The 13,067-nt window shown below is 50.5% G+C and overlaps 1 protein-coding gene and 1 long non-coding RNA gene across 51 annotated transcripts in view; one reads left to right on the top strand and one right to left on the bottom strand.

The window, feature by feature from the left end:
• The window catches only part of CELF4 (CUGBP Elav-like family member 4), a 297,439-nt gene that overhangs the window by 31,566 nt on the left and 252,806 nt on the right, over positions 1–13,067 (top strand). The gene's annotated exons all lie outside the window — the stretch shown is intronic.
• Positions 10,069–11,925, bottom strand: LOC113602246 (uncharacterized). Its single transcript, XR_003423626.2, has 2 exons — positions 11,708–11,925; positions 10,069–10,504 (listed from the first exon to the last, which is right to left on the bottom strand). It is a non-coding gene; the product is annotated as an uncharacterized LOC113602246 (long non-coding RNA).

The raw sequence follows: 13,067 nt of genomic DNA, 5'->3' as shown, positions 1-13,067 counted from the left end.
ATCAGGACCCAGTGGCCAGGTCCACAGCCCTGGTTGGGTCAGAGATCTGTCTTTGGAATGACTCCACCATCCACCCCCGTGGAGCCAGGTCTGGACGGGCAGCTAAAAAGTGGGGACCTGGCCAATCCAAGCCCCTGCCTCCAGGACCTCTCCTACTCCTTGCCCCCTGACAGGGAGATGACAGGTGTCCTCACTCAGAGGACAGATGTGATCAAGGCAACACCTCTATCCCAATCCTCCGAATTTCCCCCATCTCTGCAGCTCCCCACTTTCTCCAGGAGAGGGACGTGCAGGCGCTTTGATGAGAAACAGGTGGGCCTCACTTGTCACAGGAGGTGCTCCTGAAATAGTGAAGGCAAATTGTTATTACCTTCATTTTTGTCTTCTTTCTTTCTTTCTTTCTTTCTTTCCAATGAATCCTATTGAAATGTGCTATGTTTGCTCATCAGAAGAGCCTTATAAGGAATCCTTTTTAGAAATGAAAGAATCCTCTGCATGTGAATAGTTGCCTTTTACTTCATCTGGTTTATGAGTTTGGGAGTCCCACACAGCCATGTTCCTTAAAGCCACCCCTTGAACTACAGGTGACTTATTCTCTGAATCAGAAAGCCCCCCGCTCAGATCACTCTCCTACCAGAGGGGGCAGTGACTAGGGAGGTTGGGGAGGCAGGGGGCAGAAACATGAACTCTGTGATGGAAACCCTTGATTCTCCAAGTCCTCGCCTGCCACGCTGGGGGCAGAGGTCTAATTGGCTCTCTGTAGCTCAGCAAATGTGGCATCCTCTCTGGGGTGCCCCGACTCCCATCCAGGGAATCGGGGATGAGCTCGTGGGATGATGTCTATGAAAGCAGACATTTCAGAAGACTCCAAGCACTCCAACAGTGTGACAGAGACATTTGTGCACAAGTACACGTGTTGTTCTGCCTTGGACCTACAGACCCCAGCCCTGATTAAAGCCAAGGGCATGGTATCCGGAGTGACTGAGCCAGCTTGCAGAAAGGCTTCACGCTGCATGTGGCCACCCACACCAGTAAGCTCAGAAGAAAATAATGGCAACAACCCAGATAATTCTGGGAAATTTAACTTCCATAAGAGATATCCAGATAATGGAAACAGAAAGACAGACCTCAGGTGCCTGAACAATTCTACAGTGCCCCCCTTTTCAGAGAAATGCACTAAGACAATAACTTTAGGTAATCGATAACTACCTAAGTGATAATACACACCCTGTGTATAGCACTTTCTCTTTTGCAAAGTTCTTTCTTCACTTTTCTCTGTCCTGAGGTTCGAAACTGCTCTATGAGGACAGTGGGACAGGAATTGTTATCCCAAATGACAGATGAGAAAACTGAGTTTGAATATCGTTGTCAAGGGAGGGAGGGCAGTTATTTCCATTGACAAAAGGCTAGGTTCATCTTTGTCAGAAAAAAAATTAACACTGTGTCACTTGACTTTTTTTTCTTCATTATCTTCCAGAAAATAAAAAGTCAAACTCGTGACCCATGTGCCCTAATCTGGTTATCACAGGTGGGAAGGTGTATATTTCCCCTGCATCCCTCAAAGAGGCTGTTATCATTTCCTTTAAAGATGTGTTCTCTAATCAGAAAGCTATTCCAGATGTAAATGGGATACAGTCTCCCCAAAAGATAGCATCCACCCCTCCATCCGTTATTGCACACACTCTGGGCAGGAGTTACAAAGGTGACTGAGATGCAGTCCCTTCCCTCAAAATACCTACAAAGAAATAAAATACAAAGCAGCATTTTCCCGAACTGCCACAGGAGCACACATTCAAAGTGCGGGGAATGTTCCAAAGAAGAAAGGCTGTCTCCTGAGGGGATGACTTGGGGAGCGACTGCACAGGGTGCCCTTCGATCTTGGCCTTGATGAATGGCTATGATTGCGAAATGCAAAGATCAGCAGAAGTGCCCTCTGCAAGGAGAAGGCTGCCTGAATAAGGCCGAGAGGAGCGGGTCAGGCAGGGCGGCCCCCTGTGCGGACCAGGCAGAGGGAGCTGCCCTAGGTGCTCCAGGAATTAGAGCCACAGTTGGGGAGCAGGGGCCATGCGCTCAGGCCCTTGCTCCAAGGGTGTTCCTGGCATTGGCACGCAAGAGATTAAGGCTAGAAGTAACAGAGAGATCCTGACGGGAGCTGGGGATGAGCCTAGATCACTCACTGCCCTGTAGTGACCAAAGTAGACCAGTGCCCTACCCCCCTGACCTCTGTGTGCCCTGCACTCAAGAACCCCAGCTGCACTGGTTCCCCTCGCTCGGGGCTGCATCCCACATCTGGAAAGCCCTGCGGGACAGGGCCTCCAGCTTGGGCACAGGAGAACAGCAACTCCACCATGGAAAGCCTCCATTCCCAAACTTCTGTCGCCAGAGACCCTCATTTGGTTCCCTCCCACCCCCAAGTCCTCTGCTTCCTTAAAGGTTTTTGCCTTTAAAACAAACTGCTGTTATTAAATAAATAATTGATTCCCTTCCCCATTTTTTATTAATCAAAGGCTAATCAGAGGCGCAGATCGGCATGCAGCAACCAGTGTTAGCCACACGGAGTGGATATAATTCTTGCTAAAAGCAGCGAGGTGCTATTTTTGTTTTCCCCATGCAGCCTCATCAAGGGGACATGTGTAGTTTCCATTAGGCTTTGTGAAATACTGAGAAAGACCTTGGCTTCTGGGATTCCAGGTTGGCAAACTCAGCTAAAGAATCCACACCCTCAAGGGATCCTGGAGGCCTGGAGAGGGGACACTTTGGGGACCCTGCTCCCACATGGTGGGGACCAGCTGCTGGAGAGAAGGGTCCGCTGGCACGTGGCAGCTCATCAGGATAGGCAGCTCAGGACCCAAAGAGCCTTCCAGGGCCAAGATTCAGGCTGGAACCTGCTGTGGACAGAGGCTGAGGGTCCCCGGGGCCCCTCAACAAGCCTGTGACTTCACCCAGCTCCTTCTGTCCCATAGCCAGTCCCCACTCCAGCTCCTAGTCCTGGCAGACAAGACACCTTCTAAACGCCCACCCTTCCCTTGCTGGCACCACCCCCAGCTTAAAAGATACTACTGGCAACATCATGGTTCTACGACCTGGACCAGATTCTTATCAGTCCTTTTTTTTTTTTTTTTTTAATCCTGCTGACTTTTTTCCTTCCTTTTTTTTTTCTCCCTCTCTCTGTACTTATTGATCCCAAACGAGGAAAAAGTCTATTAATCCTAAACCCAGAGAAGATTAGAGATAGGGCCGAAAGGGCTTGTCAGGACAGAGCCACACGGGCATTATCTCCTGGGAAGGTGACCACGTCACCAGCAGGAGGAGGAAGGGGAACAAAGGAAGTAAAACAAAGAGTGGCCGCTCCAGGAAGCAAACGTGATGCTGAGAAGGATCCTCCAATCTCCACTCCTCAACCACCTCCCGCCCTTCCTCCGGGATGGGAAGTTGGGAGGAGGTAAGGGGCAATAATTATGGTCATAGCCCACCTGCCAGCCCTTCTCCATTCTCAAAGCACCTTCTTGGGTAGGCAGAGAGGAGTTTTCATCTCCATTGAGGCCACAGAAGCCTGAGACCTTGCACAGGGTCACCCACGATCAGGATAGCATTGGGTGATAGCCCTGTCCCGTCCAGTATGTGGAAGCCTGTTTGGGACTTCAGGACTGCTGGAGTGGCACTTGGCAAGGGTACAGGGGAACTGGATGACCCACCAGAGACTCAGGCAAGTTCCATAACCTCTCTCTGGCTCAGTTTCCTTTCTCTATAAAACAGACACAATAATTGTAAGAACCTTACAGGGTTATGGTGAGAATTATGAGATCATGTGTTAGTCTTATTATTAATAAATCACGATTATTACATCTTCATCCAAAGTTCAGGAAAAGAGTCCTGCTCACTGTCCTCTGCAAGATGGACAAGGGGTGCAGTCTTTAGGGACAATACAACAGTAAGACCATGTGTCAACGATGATGTAACCAAAAGACCTTGGATCTGTGCAGTGACCGTCATCCACTCTGTGTGCAGATTGCATGGCAAACCCACAGAACTATCCACGGCAACCCTTGGGGACCCGGCCTGTGGGTCTCAGCCTCTCTCCACACCCCACTCCTCACTGACTGAATCAGAATCCCTTGGGGGTGAGGCTCAGGCACCATAACTTTTCAGGTGTAGACACTGAGGCCAAGGAAAGTCAAATCTGTGTCCAAGCTGGGGTGGCTACCGAGTGGTAACTGGGTGCCAATGCCCCTAGGAATAGGATCTACCCTGTCCTGCAGCTAGTCTCACCTCCTGGAATGCCTCTTCTTCCAGTTCCCCTGCCTCCATTCCTCTCTCCAGCTTCCTCGATGTGGGAGCTGGTGCCAGACTGTTTGGATGCTCCCTTGTTTATAGGCTTCGCTGAAGACCTCCCTCATGCAGTGAGCCTGCCATACTCCATCCAGCCAAGACTGACGCTAAGGTCAAAGATGGTATCTGCAGGCTGAAGGGCAACTCTACCGATGCCATCTTGGATGGAGCACTAGATAGACAGGGAGCTCCGTGTCCTGGCCACCTCTCAGGCTCACCGGGTGAGAGGATGAAGTCAGGATCATCCATCCAACCACTTCCTGAGAACCAGATACATGCATTAGGTCATCGGTTCTCCCACAAACACTGGGAGGCTGGAACTGTTACTATTCCCATTTTACAGATGAGGGCACTGAGGCACAGAGGGACTTCCCTGGTCAACAGCAGTCTTGCGGGTATGGTTCTTTTTTGTTGTTGTTGTCATGTGTATTTATTTTTGACAGAGAGAGAGAAAATGCAAGCAGAGAACGGGCAGAGAAGAGAGGGAGACAGAGAATCCCAAGCAGGCACCGCACTGTCAGCACAGAGCCCTACTGAGGGCTCGAACTCACAGACCATGAGATCATGACCTGAGCCAAAATGAAGAGTCAGACATTTAACTGACTGAGCCACCCAGGTGCGCTGAGAGTCTGGTTCTTAACCCCGTGCTGAACCACCTTCACATGTGGGTCCTACTCTAGAGCTCAGTCCCCTAGAAAGCAATTGTGGGATAAAAAAAAATAAAGGGATGAGCTAAGAGCAGATGGCTTGTTTTTTGTTTATTACCTACTTGAAATTATGTCAGTTAGACTCCAAGTTACTGATCTACAGAAGAATAACGGCAAAAGGGATGGTTTGGTACAGTGGGGGGAAATGCTGAACCAGGAGGCTGGGGTGCTGAGGTTTTTAAATTATTATAAGAATAGCCCACACACAGTAAAAAGTACAAAGGGGTATATAATGAAGCGGGATTCTCCCTCCCATTAGAGACCCCATCCCACTCACCAGAAGGAGCAGTTTTTTGGGCATTCTTCTGGAAATATGTCAAGTACAGACAGGCACATGCAAACACACCCACAGACACTTTCTGTTGTGGGAATTGGAATATGCTCCCAACGTTGCTATGCACCTTGACCTTTGACTTTCCATTAGATCTCGGACCTTTCCAAGTCAGCATGCCTGAGGATCAACTTACTCCATTTAGTAGCTGCAGAGTATCTAGTTGTCCAGATACTCAGTAATTTATCACAGCCAGGTCCCCACGGACAATTAGGTTCTTTCTAGTTTTGTTTTATTTTATTACAAATCACACACAATCAACATCTTTGTGCACATCTGCTGCACATAGGCACGCTTCCACCTGTAGAATAAATTCTTCCAAGTGAAATTATTTCAGTAGATTTGAGCATTGTACATGTTGACTGACATTTGCTTCCAAAGAGATTGTATCTATTAAGCTCTCATTAATTTTTTTGGAGCCCTATTCTCCCAAACTCCTTACTGACATTTTGTCTACCCAGAAAACAATTTTTGTCAAGACTTAGGTTTCTATTCCTGCCTTGACACCAGATATGAGGCCTTGACCAAGTCACCCTGCGGTCTGGGCCTCAGCTGCCTCATTTGCGAACTGAAGGTCAGACTAGCTGATCTGTAAGGATCCCTTCAGCTCTTCCTGTCTGTGATTTTAAGTGTATCTATCCAGTGGCTGCAGTGTGTTAAACTCTGCTGAACCCCTGATTTCTCCCAGCCTAAACGAATCTAAAATCCGGTTGGGGTGTAGAACACACCCTGAGAAGGAGCCACTTGGGAGAGCCTGAAATCAAGAGTGAAGTTGAGTGGTTTAGTCCACAGGCTTGTAAAGGGTCAAGGAGAGCGATGTCAGGTGTCTATGGCCAGGGCGGCTCCTTGGAAGCAGCACTTTTGTGGAAGGAGCAGGAAAATGCACAGAGATGGTCTGTTGTAGATGACAAATGACAATAGGAAACATTTTATCCTGCTCCTTCCCAGATCCTGGGAAGCCAACCCAAATCCACTCTCTCCCCATCTACCCCACTATGGGTTTGTTTTCCCACAGGGGACTGAAACCCGTGTCTCCCAGCGTGGTTTGATGTTCCAGCTCCCTAAGGATCAGGTCCTACACCAGCGGTTTCACTACATACTGGATTCTTTATAGAAACATCAGTTCAGTTTGCTGTTTTTGGCGGGGAGGGGAAATTCTACACATAAACCTTGATTAACCCAAGTTCTCAGAAAATGGAAGATTCTAATTAATTCTGTTTTCTGGGTCATATAGGGTAAAAAGGGTTTGGAGGAGGCTCAAGGTCCCTGTCGGCTTCAGTCAGCCCCTGCTGGTGACCCCTGTCCAGCGAGGTCCGCATACTGGCCACCTCTGCAGGCAAGGCTTCCAGTAGCCAGACATTGTTGCGGGTTGAAAAGATGAGTTCAGGCGCCGTTTTGGGCTTTGGTATGCTCTACGAAGCACAGAGCTTGCTGTCTTCTTGATACTTGCGCTCACTTGCCAAGGGCTTGGCTCATCTTCCTGAAACAGGAGTGGGGACAGTGGAAAGAGCATGTGCAGTGGGTGCAGGGTCCTCCTGATGTTATGCTATGTGGGGCTCACATATGTTAAGAGTATTGACCATGGTTTGTTACAGACGGAGAGCCTTTTAGTTTAACTTTCCACACTATAGATAAGGAAACTGAGGCCCAGGGATGCAGGGTGGCTTGTTTCAGAGCTCTCAGAACATTGGGGTGGTGACCACATGCTACAAGTCAAGCTCTTTCAGGATGGACAGGTTGAGTGACTATCCCATAAAGGGCAGAGCTGGGGCTCAAACTGTACCCACTGGGCACCAAATCTTTCCCCAGAAGGTTCCCAAGGGCCCAAAAATCCCTTCTCTCTGGGCTTTGGAACCTGTTTGTCAGAAGGGGGACCTGCAGTCTATATTTTAGAGGGCACCTCACATAACCCTGAGGTGGGCTGTTGGTATGAAAGATGTCCCTCTACGATAAGCTGCTTTCAACGGTCCAACTAAAAATCAGCCTTAAAGAATCATCATATTTTTCATGCAAGTGGCTGTAGCCCAAGTCTCCCCCTCCCAAGCACGGAGCACTGGCTAGAGGAGCTGGAAAATCCTTGCCAGTCCCCACAGGTTATAAGCAGTCTCACAGCCAGGCAGATGTCAGTCACCTCTCTAGGTGTAATATCTACCTCCTTTGAAGGGTGCTTGTGAGTTGAAATAAAATGTACCTTCTAACACCTTTAAAAAGGCTGCCTCACCCTAAGACCAGGCATAGTCCTATTCCTGGCCCTGCTGCTGTCTGGCCATGCCGTGGTTCTCTGCCACTATTCCTCCAGAGCTAAAGAGAAGATACAATCATTTCCACACCACCTACCTTCCAGAGCTGCGGGGATAATTGAGGTCAGTGGTGCTCAAACTTCAGTGCTCTTCAGAGCCCCTGGAGGGCTGGTTAAACACAGATGGCCGAGCCCCTCCCCAGAGTTTCTGATTCAATAGATGGGTAAGGCCTGAGAATTTTGCATGTCTAATAGATTCCTAGTTGATGCCCATGGGCCCATACTGCAGGTCTGGGGCCACCTTTTGAGCACTGTGAACAAGGGAACTTGCAAAAGGGATTTTTATTATTAAAAAATGCAGGACCCTTCTTTAAAGTAAAAAAGTACTATTTACTCAATTCCAACACCATATCTGATAAATTTCAATTTCATCAATCTCATTTGCTCATCTAAGAACCTATGGAAATTTTAGGAGATATTATGGACCAATCAGCTAGTCACCAAATGAGCCCACACCTGACAAATGAGCCTACTCCCTCCCCACCCTTTAGGAATGGTCAACTCAAGAAACCAGAAGACTCTCTTCTCCACACCCCCCCGTCCCCCCCCCCGCACAAAAAAGCTTGTTCCCATCGAGAACATGTCTGGCTCCTACACACCCCTCCAGCTGTACAAACCTGGTCACAGACACCCAGAACCCACACATACACAAACATGCAAGGTTGCTCCCACCCCCTCCACACACCCTGGAAACCCACCTGCGAAAAGGCTGTCTGCGGTGAGCACAGCTGGCTCCCCATCTAGATGTGGGGGTCCTCTCCTAACATGGGGCTATTGTCTGAGTTAGAAGGAACAAATTAAAAATGGAAAAGATTCCCAGAAGTCATTAACCCCAAATAAGAAGGGCCTGATGTTGGTTCCTATTGGTGAAGACACGTGTTAATGGGCATGAAATCTGGAGGGAGGGCCATTGGCCTAGGCTGGCGGTGGCCGTCGGCGGCAGGGGCAGTCACCACAGGGCTTGGAGCACTCAGGGGCGACGGGCAGCTGGAGCCACCCTGTGGCCAGCTCAGGAGGGAAGGGGAGGCAGAGAAACACAACAGAAAGGGTGGTCCCACGAGCAGGCGGCACAGAGGAAAGAGGAGAGGTTTTAACAAAGAGAAAAAGGAGGAGGGCAGAATGAGAAAGGGAGGGCTGGAGATCGAGAAGCCCCGGGGAGAGGAAGGGAGGCCCAGACAAAGACAGCGGCAAGCCGACAGCGGGATGGACCCACGCCGCCAGACTGGAGCGTCCCAACCCCGGCCCGCTGGGGCTCCTGTCAGCTGCTGTGGTCACTGACATTGACCCCCTGGGGGCCACGGCCAGAGCGCACAGGGAGCAGGAGAGGAGCGCGGGACGCGGCTCGCCACCCCCAGGGGGCGATGGCCGGCGCGGGGGAGGCGGATGGAGGAGCCCACTCTTTTTCTTCTCCTCCCCCCTCCCTGCCCTTAATGGCTCGGTAATTGATTGGCCCCGCGTCCTATTTTCACCGCGGGCGGCCGGCGCCAGAGGTCGGCTAATATCAATATTTCCCGCGGCTGCTCCGCGGTCTAGATCCTCCTGCTCCAGGCCGCCCCGCCGGCCGAGAATTTACCTTTGGTTTAACAAGAAGTGGGAGCTGAGTCAGGGATTAGGGCTTGTCAAGTCAAGTCAACACAAATAAAAAAAAAAAAAAAGAGGGGGGGATGGGGAAAGAGGAAAGACATTCGTCAACTCGGGGAGCAATCACGACAGCCTGGGGTTAATTGTGGGAAGGAGGAGGGAGGAAGCCAAGGAGGGAAGAGGCGGCGGCAAAGAGGCAGGGCAGGGAAGAGATGAATGAGGAGGGAGACAGAAAGGGATTTTAAAAGACCATGGAATCCTTATTCCTGTGGTTGGCATTTGAAGCCATCTGTAATTGGCCATTTTCCTTCTTCCCACCCACCTTGTCACCCCACAGCCACCAACACCACTCACACAGGCACCCCTGCAGCCTGACCCATTTCCTTACCTCTCCCTCCCCCATAATATTTTCTGGTCCTACTTTAAGTGGCTCTTTCTCTCCAACCAGATGTGACTCATTCAAGGCAGAGAGAAGAACTAACATTTATGGAGTATTGCTGTATGCCAGGCACTGTGCCAGGTGATAATCAAATATTAGCTCATTGAACCTCCTCAACAGCCCAGAAGACAGGCTCCATGGGTGCAGGGCAGGGGCTGTCCACTCCCCTCGATGCACAGCACCCGGCTTCCTTCGTGTAGCTCATTCACAGTGGCGATGTTGTTGAAAGATGGAATAAACATACAAGCAAACGGCAGCCAGCCCATGCAGCACAGACACTGTGGACGCTCGGTGAGCCTGAGTGGGTTGCCCAAAGCCATATACTGTCCTCTCTTCCACTCCTCCTGTCTTCACTTCTTGTTGAGTGATTACCTGTAGATGATTGGTTTGTGGCTCTTTATTAAAGACGGTGTAGAGACTCACATTCCGCACTGGGATGCAGGACCAGGAGGTGGTGGCAAGAGACTTTGTGAGACAAAGAGCAGGGCAGCCAAGAATACCATCCAAGTGGGAGTCCTCTTAGCAAACCATGGGGATCTCCACCTGTCCGAAGGCCCCATTCTGCCCACAGCCCGAGCTGCAGGAGTCTGTCGATGAGCATCCCATGAAGTGCCCGAATTTCCCAGAACCTCACAGGGCTAATGGTACTCCCCCAGCAAGCCTGTCTCCCCAGGCTGGATCACCAAACTTCTTATCCTCGGTCAGAACTGCGCTTGTGTGTCTCAGGATCTCAGAGCTGGGGCAGCCTGGGGATTGGAACACATGGTGGGTCCAAGTGGTAAACAATGACACTGGTTCCTCCAGGACACTGACCTCACCTGCAGGGGAGGTAGGGGGTATGAATGGATTTCCTGATACCCCAGAAGAACATCTGGGGTCCCTGTGAACCCTGCTCCTGGACCCAAGAGACCCGAAAGAGGGTGAGTGGATCCAGATCAACTCTGACCTTTCAAGAGCTGCCCAACAACTGAATCTCTTAATGCTTCTGCAGATCCATGGGGTCCCTGTGTCTGTTCCTAGTCTGATCTGAGTACTGAAGGCTCCCAAACCCAGCACATCTGCACATGTGCCCTGCCACACGGTGAGCCCTCAGGGAAACAGAAAGAGGAAAGCTAAGCAGTCCCCACCCCCACGTTCCCAGTCTAGTTGTAGAGAACAAACCTGTGCACTGCCAACCAATTACAGAACAATGTAAGGGGGCGTTACATCATCCTGTGGTTCTTTACACTGAGAATTCAGCAGAGTTCAGAGACAGAAGAGCTCAGTGTGGCCAGACTGATTGGGATGGTTTTGTGGAGGAAGGGGGACAGGGAAGGGGTGAACGCAGTGCCAGAAACTAGAGGTGGATGGAACTGATGAAGGGACCTGGGAGACTGGAAGTTACCCAGTAGAGTGAGCTCAGAGAGGCTGGAAGGAAGCCAGAGAGCAGAGATATATGGCCCCAGGGCCTTCAGTGGGCCCTGCTGCCCCATCAGCAGGTGTAAAATGAGGATGGGGCCTCCGTGATGGCCTGGGGCTCTGTCAAACAAACAATCCTGCGCCTGTTGAAAATTCCTCGGAGCCCTCCCTCAGCTCTTCTCTCAATCTCCCTGCTAATGTGAGTGAGGAGCATCATGACTTTTACAGATATGATTCATTGCCCCCTCCAACACACACACACGCACACACACACGCACACACACCTCTATCTTGTCCACCTGGCAGAGTCTTAGCAGACAGATAAGTATATTTCTCCTTGTGGTTGATTCCCGGATCCCAATCTCAGTCCATCCCCCATCGGTGTCAGCTCTCTCCCTGAGTCCTGGTCCGGCTAGGGGCATAGGGAGATGTGTGCTCCCTGCTGCCTGGGGCTTATGCCTGGCGCAGGCCAGCATAGAAGAAGCCAAGTTGGTCACTGTGCTAAGTGGTAGACAGTGGAAGGCAAGGGCAGGCATACAAGGACAGGAAGAGGTTGCAGGGATCATAAGAAGTGGGACCAATTTAGAACATAATCCAAGAGCTGCCCTTTAGTGAGGTCTCACCACTCTGTGCTAGCCACTGGCTTCCATGAACTCGCTCAGTCTTCACATTTCTACCAGAAGGGAGGTGCTGTTTCTCTTCTCTTACAGATGGAGAAACAGAGGCCACAGGAGGTTAAGAGCAGAGGTTAGTGGCAGAGATGGGGTTTGACCCCTGGGCTGCCAACTTAGGAGCCTCAATTCTTAAACTCACTGGTGCTGTGTGATGATAACCTGCTGTAACCAGGTGGCTGGAGAAGACAGCAAGTCCCTTTGCGACTTCATAAAGAGGGAACTCGATTTTCCCGCATTCCAGAGGGGGTACGTGAGATGGTGTCCCCTGCTCTCTGTGACTGTCACTCCTTCGGCCCTCCTGCCTGCTTGGCAGGATGAAGGACAGGTTTTCATAGGCAGACAGGAGAGGCCAGGGTCATCGCCGGCAAAGGCTCACCCAGCGCTGCTCCTGCCGCCCAGACGTGTGCTCTGATCGTCCGCTGAAAATGTCACGCGGGAGACAGGCACGCTCTGATCTTCAGAGAGCTGCGGTGCATCTGTGATGACATGTGGGCATCAAGATTTGCATATTTATTATAGATAAGCTGTCAAAATGTATGTTGTCAATTTCACCTTATACTCCAGATTTAATGGTGCGCGTAAAGGACAGAAAATCTTTAATATTAATATTAATATGATTTTAGATTATAAGACCGCATTGTAGATATCAATCAGCCAACCCTTAAGGACATGTCACTCGAGTTGATATAGTTTATAGAAAATTAATGTAATCCATCCTGTATGATCTATTACAGGGGCATGAAGAGAAAAAAGAGCGTGTGTGCTTGGGGCGGGGGCTGGGGGGCCATTATTACTTGCCACAGTTCTCCATACGTGCTCATTTGTGTTCGTGCCTGATGTTTCAGGAATTGGCGGATTTCAGACTCGACACGGACCTTGGGGATCCGCCATGCCAATGCTGTCACTTTGCTAGGAGGAAAGGAAGGCCCGGCAAGGGGAGTGATGGGGCCACCGTCACTCAGCTTGTTGGTGGCAGAGGTGGGCCTGCGCTTTGTGAGGGCTCTCTGCACGTTGCCCAGTGTGCCCCGTGACTCCCTGATATACTCCCATCCTCCCCCTCGTCCCCAGTTATAGGAGGCTGCTCGGGAAGGTGGCTTCTTCATCTGTTTCAAAAGATTCCAGGGATCCCCTGGTCTTCGAAGGACTCCTCCCCTTGAAGAGGGGCCTGCAGGGCCTTGGCCATGGACAGAAGGGCTTTCCTGGTGATTGCAGAGGTGCCAGGATGGTCTCAAAGCCCCCACTGCTCACTCTTCCCGTGTTCTGACACCTGAGGCTTTGGCACTGACACTCTTCTTACTTAAATCATGGA

This window comes from Acinonyx jubatus, chromosome D3 (assembly GCF_027475565.1).
Source record: "Acinonyx jubatus isolate Ajub_Pintada_27869175 chromosome D3, VMU_Ajub_asm_v1.0, whole genome shotgun sequence".
In the NCBI taxonomy this organism is placed as follows: domain Eukaryota; kingdom Metazoa; phylum Chordata; class Mammalia; order Carnivora; family Felidae; genus Acinonyx; species Acinonyx jubatus.
This window is presented reverse-complemented; position numbering and strand designations above follow the sequence as displayed.